This window comes from Astatotilapia calliptera, chromosome 10 (genome assembly GCF_900246225.1).
Source record: "Astatotilapia calliptera chromosome 10, fAstCal1.2, whole genome shotgun sequence".
Lineage (NCBI taxonomy): Eukaryota > Metazoa > Chordata > Actinopteri > Cichliformes > Cichlidae > Astatotilapia > Astatotilapia calliptera.
Genome location: NC_039311.1, coordinates 13,901,285 through 13,910,659, shown reverse-complemented (window position 1 = coordinate 13,910,659; position 9,375 = coordinate 13,901,285). Strand labels below are relative to the sequence as shown.

General features: G+C 48.8%; 1 long non-coding RNA gene across 2 annotated transcripts; it reads left to right on the top strand.

Moving 5' to 3' along the window:
* On the top strand, positions 1 to 9,370 carry LOC113031068 (uncharacterized). 2 transcript variants are annotated; one of them, XR_003273676.1, is made up of 5 exons: positions 1 to 473; positions 2,340 to 2,429; positions 2,766 to 2,924; positions 8,062 to 8,135; positions 8,548 to 9,370. It is a non-coding gene; the product is annotated as an uncharacterized LOC113031068 (long non-coding RNA). The 2 variants fall into 2 exon arrangements; XR_003273675.1 differs by lacking the exon at positions 1 to 473 and having other exon boundaries at positions 1,862 to 2,429.
* Positions 9,371 to 9,375: the final 5 nt, after the last annotated feature.

The following is a 9,375-nucleotide window of genomic DNA, read 5'->3' as shown; positions in this document are numbered from 1 at the left end:
TAACGTTTATACACTGTAAAAACGATAACTAGCAATTGTTGATTTCACTAAAGTTTTTAAATTAAACTGACTTAGAAATAAAACTTTCCATTTACAACCTAAAAAAGCTTGTCTACCCAACAAATTTCTTTCATTGTTGTCCTAACTAAGATTTTCTAGACAGCATAACAAAGATTATCAACTTTTGAGCAGAGTTTCTGAGTCAAGTTGGGAACCAGTGGGAAACCCCGTAGATGACTGGCACATGTGGTCTGAACAAGTTTGAACTAAACCAAACGGACTTTCAACTGAGCCTGAGCAGACCTGAGCTGTGTGATAGTGGTTTACCATGTGTTCTAGACTAAAAACCTCCTAAGAAAATTTGAACCATCGTGGCTAGATTTGGATGTAAAATGCAATTTTTCGACCATTGAGGATTTTCACTTCTGCAGTTTTGGACAGGTGCTGGAGCTGCCGACCATTTACCCTAGCAGGTAAGCTAACTACATGTGTTATTAAGATTTTCTACAAGCGCCTAGGCTGCATCCTCCTGAGGACCCGGGAGGATGGAACTAGTAAAACACTGAAAAAGGCCAACTATAGCATTTTTAAGTTATCTAAGTGACTTAATTGACCCCCCCCCCCCTTGGCTAGCTATCGAGCTGGTGGGTAACAGACGTCTCCGAAAGCGTCGGAGCACTTTTGCAAGTATATGTTGTCTTAATAAACTGAACAGATATTAGCAATTTACACAGCTACATTAACGCCTGAAAATATCTTAAAAGTTTATTTTGTGACCCAGAAAGAGTAATATTAAAACTAATTCCACAGATAGAATTTGCACATGCGCAATAAGGATCGGGGAGTCCGATCCGTAACTTTTTTCTCTCGTTTTTTTTTCTACATTATATTGAAATGTTTCAATATTGCAAACATTTTAAGAGATGCTTATTATAAGGAGGACGTATTTCTCGGACGCATTTAGAGGAGTCCACTATGAATTTGGGCAGCCTTCGTCGCGCCGCTGTGTCCTAATCGGGCTACAAGCAGCCTCTGAAGGTTTTAGCTCAGAGAAAGACTTCAGTAGATTCATTGCTGGACATCTCTATAATGACTTTACTGTGAAATGGGAAAATGTTGTATTTTGTTTCTTTCGAAGGCAAAAAAAAGAAGATGTTTACTTTATAATAAACTTATTAGTTATCTTAGCTAAATTTTATTTTCACAAATGCAAATACAGTAACAAAAAACCTAATTTTAAACATTACTATAATGCTGTTTTATGTTACATAAAATTGATTAGTGGATCACTTAACAAAAAGGCTATGAAAACTATTACCATTTGTAGTAATTACAAATTATTTGAATGTATGTAATTCTTTGTATTACACCCCCTGGCATATGTTAATTTTGTTCTGATTGTATACATGTTCTGTATACTGTTTCTTAATAAAGTTTAATATTAAAAAAAAAAAAGGTTTTAGCTCAGAGTAGTGGCCAGCGCAAAAAGTAATGTTTAATGTTAAACACTCTGAAATTCAGACAGACATCACTAAATGACGGTATCTCACACTGGCTTTTTACAGCACTTCTGCCATGGTAAAACTTATTAGCTTATTACCCGTTTTGTAACCAGTTTCAATGTTATCTTTGCATGAAAACGTTATGTTAACCTTGACAACAAACTGGGCCAAGCACGCGTTGTCATGGAGACTCTTTCATGGGTCGGTGTAGGATATGTGCGCCAATTATATGACAGTGATATAAGTAACTTGCATATTGTCTAATATTTGTCTAATATTGTTTTTTCACTTTTTCAATAGTCACCGTTTATCCGGTGCAGCACTGTTACTTTAATGTTTAAAGCTGACTTGACAGTTTGTCAGCTGTTGTAAGATTGCCTAATGTACTGTAAGTTAATGTCACACGCAAATTAAAGTTGTACTTCATGCTCTGTATTATAAGATTGCTACATTTTCAGAGCTTTTTACATAATGGGGAAGGAGACAATATTAAAGGAATGATTGTGTGTTGTTGATGTATACTGTGTTACAGATAGTATTAATTTTTCTATAGTTATTGCATTTTTTTATCATAGTAACAAAAAAATGTTTGAATTCAAGCTTGCATTTATGTTACATGTCATGTATGTTATCAATCATATACTTGATATAGTAGACAAGTGGTCATATGTAAGTTAATATGATTCCTTACATATTTTTTTCAAGATGTCTCTGGTTTTGGCTTGTTGATGTATTCAGCTCCTGCATCTATGGATTCCTTCTGTGTGTTAGATATGGATGTTTTATCCCATTGCAAAAGTGCTTTTGGCAAAATTGACTATGTCTCTTGTGTTTCAGGGGTGGATTTCATGCAGTGCCGATTTTGCAAATTCACAAGCTCCAGTCAAGAGACTCTTTTGAAACATTTCCGCCTTCATCACGGACAAGGTGCACATTGACCATGCATTCACACAGACTTTGTATGTGTATTTAAAACACCTGGAGCATTACGATCACACCTCTCAAGGTCACACTCAATAGTAAAAATCCACAAAAATTCCACATTTCAGTGTGAACATAATATATATTTGCATATTGATACTGTTTTTTGTGGAGGGTGTTTCTATTCCTGTGCAAAATGTGTATTCATGAGAGATTTTTGAAGTAGGTTTTGCGGTTGATAACACAGTCAGGCATATAACATGGTGCAGACTGTACAAGGCAGCTACCCAGAAATTTTCTGTGCTGAATAAATGGCAATATTTTGGTTATTGTCTTGTTTAGATATCTGAAGAATTTCATCGGATCACAAGCAAAGACCTCCTGGGGACGTTCAATGCATCCCTGGACAAATTTGTGCCTGGCCTGCTGAAACTATACCGGTCTAAGAAGGGAGCTCTTGGTGAGGAGATGGAAGACATCTTGGATAAACTTGATGAACAGGTAAGTGCTCCTTTACCTGACATTTTTAGAAGAGAGTATACCTTTGTCATAACAGAAAAAAATGTTGGCTTCAGCCAAAACACATCAATGGAAATGAATGTCATCAGTCATTACTTTGTTTTTATTTGGCGGTATTTTATTTAATTTGTAAAAAGAAAGTAAAATTGTTAAAATGGTGTTTTGTTTTTTTAAGTTTTACATGTTGCTGGGCCTGATCTGTATTTTATTTTCATTACTATAAGAGTTCTGATTTTGCATTGTGTGTAGGTACACCACGTTACTATACTAATTTAAATGTCTGTTTTCCACTGAATGTCATGATACGTTGTGTGGCAGGCAGGGGAAGGACCCAAGATGCAGGTTCACAGACACGGAGATAAACTCAAAAAACACAGCTTTATTGCTGGCCACGGGAAGCAATACAGAATAAACTAAAACTGGGAAAACTAACGCATGAACTGTACAAGGAACCGAACCACGGGGAGAATTACACACAACATGAGGGAGAACGCGACGCCGAACAGAGGAAGACGCAGACAGAAATACACAGAGGGTTAACGAGGAAAGTGGGAACACACGGGGAACACAGGTGACACAGATAACCATAACGAGACAGGGCGGGGTGAACATAACGCTGACGGGTACAGGCACAGAGGTTCAGACAGGAGGAGAGAGAGCACGGGAAGAACGCAGACATAACGGGCTAGGGAAAACATAGAATAAAGCACAAAGAGAGACGAGGGCTCATAAATACACAGAGGGGCACACAGGGGGTAAGAGTCACGAAGGGAAAACACATAAGGAACAACGTAACAGATCAACCCAGGAAGCATGGCCTAAATAAAGAACAAAATACAAAAATACATGAAAACTAAGAATACTGGGCCCACATGGCCCAGGACCATGACACCACCCCCCCCCTAAAGGGCTGGCTCCTGACAGCCCAAACCCGAGAAACAAAAACAAAAACAGAAAACAACCCACCCAGGGCGGGAGGCGGGGGACCAGGACGGAGGGACCAGAACGGGAAACAAAACAAACAGAAAACACAGGAGCACATGACCGTAGTCAAAATAAAGTTCAGGGGGCCGACCCAGAGCCCACAGGCACAAGAGTTCACGGGTCACACGGTCGGGGGGCCGACCAGGCGGGTGGCACAGGTGGCAGAGCTGGTCCGGAGGCCGGCCGTGCGGAAGGCAGCGGCGGCGGCGAAGGAGACGGAGCAGTTCAGGAGGCCGGCCGCGCGGAAGGCAGCGGCGGCTCTCCAGTGTCAGGCGTGCTGGCCATGGCCCGGTGGGCACAGGACCAGACGAAGCACAGGCCGAAGCCGCGACAGACGAGGCTGAAGGCTCGGAGGCTGCTGCAGCTGACGCTGAAGGCTCGGAGGCTGCTGCAGCTGACGCTGAAGGCTCGGAGGCTGCTGCAGCTGACGCTGAAGGCTCGGAGGCTGCTGCAGCTGACGCTGAAGGCTCGGAGGCTGCTGCAGCTGACGCTGAAGGCTCGGAGGCTGCTGCAGCTGAAGGCTCGGAGGCTGCTGCAGCTGAAGGCTCGGAGGCTGCTGCAGCTGACGCTGAAGGCTCGGAGGCTGCTGCAGCTGAAGGCTCGGAGGCTGCTGCGGACGAAGGCTCGGAGGCTGCAGCGGACGAAGGCTCTGAGGCTGCAGCGGACGAAGGCTCTGAGGCTGCAGCGGACGAAGGCTCTGAGGCTGCAGCGGACGAAGGCTCTGAGGCTGCAGCGGACGAAGGCTCTGAGGCTGCAGCGGACGAAGGCTCTGAGGCTGCAGCGGACGAAGGCTCTGAGGCTGCAGCGGACGAAGGCTCTGAGGCTGCAGCGGACGAAGGCTCTGAGGCTGCAGCGGACGAAGGCTCTGAGGCTGCAGCGGACGAAGGCTCTGAGGCTGCAGCGGACGAAGGCTCTGAGGCTGCAGCGGACGAAGGCTCTGAGGCTGCAGCGGACGAAGGCTCTGAGGCTGCAGCGGACGAAGGCTCTGGGGCTGCAGCGGACGAAGGCTCTGGGGCTGCAGCGGACGAAGGCTCTGAGGCTGCAGCGGACGAAGGCTCTGAGGCTGCAGCGGACGAAGGCTCTGAGGCTGCAGCGGACGAAGGCTCTGAGGCTGCAGCGGACGAAGGCTCTGAGGCTGCAGCGGACGAAGGCTCTGAGGCTGCAGCGGACGAAGGCTCTGAGGCTGCAGCGGACGAAGGCTCTGAGGCTGCAGCTGACGAAGCACAGGCTGGACCAGGCGTAGCAGAAGGTGGCTGGATGGGCTCCTCGGGCCCTCCAGCTGACGAGGCTTGAGGCTGAACGGGCCCCTCGGACCCTCCAGCGGAGACAGGTGGCCGGACGGGCCCCTCGGACCCTCCAGCGGAGACAGGTGGCCGGACGGGCCCCTCGGACCCTCCAGCGGAGACAGGAGGCTGAACGGGCCCCTCGGACCCTCCAGCGGAGACAGGAGGCTGAACGGGCCCCTCGGACCCTCCAGCGGAGACAGGAGGCTGAACGGACCCCTCGGACCCTCCAGCGGAGACAGGAGGCTGAACGGACCCCTCGGGCCCTCCAGCTGGAAGAGACGGCTGAAGCAGAAGGCAGTCTGAGGCGGAGAGAAAGCTCACGCCATTCCTAGAAGGCTGAGAAGCAGCCTGTACAGCTGACGTGGAAGGAAGCTGAACGGGCTCCTCGGGCTCTCCAGCTGGAAGAGATGGCTGAAGCAGAAGGCAGTCTGAGGCGGAGAGAAAGCTCACGCCATTCCTAGAAGACTGAGGAGCAGCCTGTACAGCCGACGTGGAAGGGAGCTGAACGGGCCCCTCGGGCTCTCCAGCTGGAAGAGACGGCTGAAGCAGAAGGCAGTCTGAGGCGGAGAGAAAGCTCACGCCATTCCTAGAAGACTGAGGAGCAGCCTGTACAGCCGACGTGGAAGGGAGCTGAACGGGCCCCTCGGACCCTCCAGCGGAGACAGAAGGCTGAACGGGCCCCTCGGACCCTCCAGCGGAGACAGGAGGCTGAACGGGCCCCTCGGACCCTCCAGCGGAGACAGGAGGCTGAACGGGCCCCTCGGACCCTCCAGCTGACGAGGTAGAAGGCGGCGTGGGAGCCGCGGAGTCTTGGATGAGCTCATCCGAGCTCCCAGCAGGAGCTGATGCAGAGCCAGAGAGATTAGAGACCCCTGGCTGAATGTTAGGCTGACCAGCGGACCGTACTGCTATCGGGGCCTGCGCTACAGGCGGCACTGGAGCTACTGGGGCCTGAACTGAAGCAGGTGGCTCTGGAAACTGAGCTAAAAGCGGCTGTGGGGTAGGTGACACTGGGAGCTGAGCTACTGGAGACCCAGGTGACACTGGTGTACTGGGGTGAAGGCAGCGAGGACGCAGTCTCTCTCTTAAGGGAGGATCGAATGATTTAGCGATAAACCTTGACGGGAAAAGATGTCGATGCTGAGAATACCAGGCAGCGGGGGCTTCCAGGAGGGTAGCTGACTGGACTGAGGGTGGCTGCGAGGGAGCTGACTGAACTGAGGGTGGCTGCGAGGGAGCTGACTGAACTGAGGGTGGCTGCGAGGGAGCTGACTGAACTGAGGGTGGCTGCGAGGGAGCTGACTGAACTGAGGGTGGCTGCGGACCCTGGCGGCTCCGAGGGCCCCCGAGAGCCAGGCGTGTTCCCCGAAAGATGTGCTGACAATCGGGGGTAGGCCACGGCTTTCTCCGGAGCTCCTCCTCTACGTGGGTGCAAGCTGCTTGCTGCTGCTCACTGAGACCGGGCTCCATGATTTCCGGAGTTAATGCGGTGCCACGGCGGCGCCGGCGCCGCCCCCTTCTGGTAGCTGGCGCGATGGGCGCTGATGGCACAAATGCAGGGGGTGATGTAGCGGCGACCTCCCGGTCGTCCGCCCATATCCTTGCCAGAAATGAGGCAGGCGAAGTAAAGTCTAAGTGGATTGGAGACGGCGAGCGGCTGGTAGGCTGTGCAGCAGGTGAGAGGTCCTGCTCCGAGATGAGCCAGGGCTTCCACCGGAGCTCGTCCTCCCGATAAGCCCGCAACACCAGCTGCCGCTCCTCCTCACCGAAGTCAACAGCCTCGGGCATCTCCGTGCAGGCAGGCGGTGGCGAAGATGCGGAAGCTGATGAAGTGTGAGCCAATGGTGTGTCCGTGGTGAGCCTCACCGTTCCGACTCTGACCGCCACTGGCTCATGAGGCGGCGGGGCAACGGCGCGATGGCACGGCTCTGGTGAAGGTCCACGCCCACCGGGCCGCTGCTGCTGCGGACGGAGTCGGAGAGCGGAGACGAGAAGGTCGCTGACGAGGGGGTGCAGCGTCTCCCATAACCAGGGGAACACAGACACGCACACCCCTACCTGGCGGGCGAACTCCTCCCGTTCCTCCTCACTGGAACAGTGCAGCCACTTGTCGCATAGCGACTCCACTGTCCGGACCATCTCCAGTCTTTGTGTCGCTGGGTCCGGCATGGTCGCGTCGTACTGTCGGTCCGCGGAGGGGTTGTGAACTGCTGGGTCCATGTTGTGGTCGCGTTCTTCTGTCATGATACGTTGTGTGGCAGGCAGGGGAAGGACCCAAGATGCAGGTTCACAGACACGGAGATAAACTCAAAAAACACAGCTTTATTGCTGGCCACGGGAAGCAATACAGAATAAACTAAAACTGGGAAAACTAACGCATGAACTGTACAAGGAACCGAACCACGGGGAGAATTACACACAACATGAGGGAGAACGCGACGCCGAACAGAGGAAGACGCAGACAGAAATACACAGAGGGTTAACGAGGAAAGTGGGAACACACGGGGAACACAGGTGACACAGATAACCATAACGAGACAGGGCGGGGTGAACATAACGCTGACGGGTACAGGCACAGAGGTTCAGACAGGAGGAGAGAGAGCACGGGAAGAACGCAGACATAACGGGCTAGGGAAAACATAGAATAAAGCACAAAGAGAGACGAGGGCTCATAAATACACAGAGGGGCACACAGGGGGTAAGAGTCACGAAGGGAAAACACATAAGGAACAACGTAACAGATCAACCCAGGAAGCATGGCCTAAATAAAGAACAAAATACAAAAATACATGAAAACTAAGAATACTGGGCCCACATGGCCCAGGACCATGACACTGAATACTCTTTAGACATCTGACATTGTGTCCCACCAAAAGACAGCAGCACTGAGAGGCCTGCAACACAGGTTTTCCTGAAGTGCTTAGTAAGTACAAAAAAGTAATGCAAGAAAAACTAGTTGCTATGAGATGTTTTTAAAAGATGATTTAATCCAAAATGGAAATGTACACTTCCTCAGTGCAGTCCAGATAATTTTATGGTGAGGATTGCAGTTGTCATAACTCTCGCTGCTTTTTTTTTCTGCTGAGGAGCACCTGGGCATTGTTAGCGGGTGTTCAACAGCAGAAAATATTTTTGTACAAAAACTCATCACAAGGTTGGTTGGTGAAAGATATTGTGCCGTTAATTAAAGGAAAATAAGCTTTTTCTTTTTAAAACCTCCATGAGTCAAATGAGCATCATGGTATAGAGGTTAAAGTTAAGATCTTTAGAAATGTATTTTGTCTTTAATTTTTCTTAGCTTTCAATAATTCATATTTTACTTTTCTTCTCTTCAGGACACTGACATTTTGGAACCAGTGTTGAACGGTGCATCAGTTGCCATCCTCACCATCCTGCAAGATGACGATACGTCTGTGCGAGAACATGCTGTTGTGTTGGAAGGGGACATCGTGCTACATAACATTCCAGACCTCTCTACTGCCTTGGCATACCTCTTTGGCCTTCTGTATGCCCTCAACATTGATTATCCAAAGCAGATGAGTTTACCTTTGAAGCAATTCAGGGCATCTTTTTTGAACTCGGTGGCTCTCGATGCTCACAGCGCATAAGGTCTCTAAAAACAAAGCTTTTGCTGTGACTGTTAACGGGGAAGCCAGACATGAGTTTAACTTGTTCTTAAACATGTTCAAGTGCATTGTAGAGTCATGTAAAAAAACAAAACAAAACCCAGTAGTTCAACCCATTTCCCTCTATATAATCGTTCATTTTACCTGATAGTTCACTGTTCATTGATGGTAACATTTCTAATAACTTTTGACTTCTGTAGTTCATCATAGTGAGCCCATGTAAAATGTCAATGTCTGGGTACAAAGGCAATTGTTTGTTGCACTACCCTATTTAGTGTGCAATAGTTAAGTTAAGCTTTTACAGGACAGTCAGGGTGTGAACGTGAATGACTAAGCTGCTGGACACTTTTCTTTTTTTCTGGACTCTGGAATTTTAATGTCTCTGCTGGGGTGCTCAAAGCACCCTAAAGAAACTGGCAACACGTTTTTTTCTGTTTGTTTGCTTTTTTACAGAAATTCACCCCACTGCCCATGACCTTCTGAAATATACTGAAAGCACTGTTGAAAAAAATAAATACGTTTTTACATAACATTCAG